Here is a 2,013-nt window from a genome sequence, read left to right as displayed (position 1 = left end):
ATATATATATATATATATATATATATATATATATATATATATATATTACATTTTTTTGTCACGTATTTACCGTAATATATTTTTATTTACCACACTCGATCATCATAACACATAATATGTTATGTTGATCGAGTATCGTCAATAAAAAATATATTCATTTAAAAACGAGTTCGTGCGCATGTTATGCGCATGTACCTACGTCTGTGAACATTGGTTCTCTGAACAATGGTGTTGGCAACAACCTACAATAAATGTTATTAACTACAATAAACCTCGAGACAAATGCTTTACGACGGATGTTTTACGATGTTACCAACAATTCTTTCACTTTACGTCGTATAGACTTAAGCTCCGTTTTATCCCACATTTGCAACGTGTAGAAAAAACTCTGCATTGCATTCCGTACTCACCCGTATGTACGCCACTGATTCTTAGCTTCGTGTTCGGTTGGTGACAAATCTTAAACGTGTCGCGTTGAGCAGGGTTAACGCCATCAGCGCTATCTCCGCTCCGAGCTTGTCAGTTCGAATGGGAAGACCCGAAACAACCATATAGGCGTCTCCGATCGTCTCTGGCGTCTCCAGACTGAAGGCCAATATGGAAGCAGAGAAGATCGAGGTATTGAAGAACAAGCTTTTACATGAAGATTCTACAAGAGCCTCGACAGGCCATTTGTCGATAAGATTGCAAGCGTTGCCTGGCTGAGTAGTTCCGGGTTCAAGGGGTAAACAGAAAGCCTGACCATTGCAGCCCAAGACCAAGCACTCAACACCAGATACCATCAGCGCAACATCCTCAAGCAACAGGTCAACGGCAAGTGCAGAATGTGCATCAAGGCAGAGGAGACCATCAGCCATATCATCGCCGGATGCACAGTGCTGGCACCAACCGAGTACATAAACCGACATAACAATGTAGCCAGCTATCTGCACTGGTCAATCTGCGGTGAACGATGTCACTGAAGTAGATGGAGACACTGTCGAAAGCTTCACGTGCCACCAATTTTCCCATGATCAACTGTTTTCCAACATCCCTGTTCGTGACGAAATAATGGCAATAATTACCGGATATGCGTGCGTGCGTGCGTGCGTGCGTGCGTGTGTGCGTGCGTGCGTATGTAAGCGCGTGCATGTATGGGCTCTGCGCGTGTGCATGCATGCGTTTATATTATGCGTGTGTATGCGACTAGTTACCTACAATATATGTGATTCCTGATATTCTACAGAGCAATTATATTAATACTTAATTGACATCGCGAAATTGTGAATTGAGATTTACTATACACATTTGTTTTGTAGGGCCATAGGATTAGTAACCCGTCGGTCCCGATGCATCTCCCCAGCCACCCTCTTCGCTCGGTGATCCAGCTAGCCTCGAACATCTCTGCACCTTTGCAGTCTGTACTGGGTACTAATTTCATCAGGAGTGTGTTCAACAAATGTGCTTTATTCCACTCCTGATTTCACCCTGGCTGTTTTTCGAATCTGTATCTATAGTGTTCACACTGAGGAATTGTATGACGCCATAGAAATAATATACTCGTTAGATTAGATTAGTGTCCCTTGTAGAGTAGTTAGAGAGATTAACGTCTCTATTAATTTCTATGTATGGAGTACAAACGTCGTGCCCTCGCTATGGTACAGCTTGAATCAAATACTCACTTTGGAAGGATTTCGTAGAGCAGTTTCTCGACTTTTCGCATCTCCTCTATAGATACTCCATCGTGCGTACCTCCACCATCGCCTCTAGGTTACCGGCGTATTTCCCCAGGCGCCCGACAACGGGGACTGCGACGCCATTGTGACGTCCTTTACTGCCCGGGAGGAAGAAACTACAAATGAAGGGAGACTATCGTTTCAACGAATTTTATTTGATTATACCTGATTTTACCTTTGATTATACCTGATATTTGATAGCTTGATATTTGATAACTTGCAGCTTCTTTTCGTTCGTTTGCTGTCTCCACGTTGTTAATCGCTTTGAATCGGATCCTATGCGCAGTGTGTGTGTGTG

This window comes from Priapulus caudatus, unplaced genomic scaffold, assembly GCF_000485595.1.
Source record: "Priapulus caudatus unplaced genomic scaffold, Priapulus_caudatus-5.0.1 Scaffold181, whole genome shotgun sequence".
Taxonomy (NCBI): domain Eukaryota; kingdom Metazoa; phylum Priapulida; class Priapulimorpha; order Priapulimorphida; family Priapulidae; genus Priapulus; species Priapulus caudatus.
The sequence above is the reverse complement of the archived record's forward strand: the minus strand, read 5'-3'. Positions refer to the sequence as shown.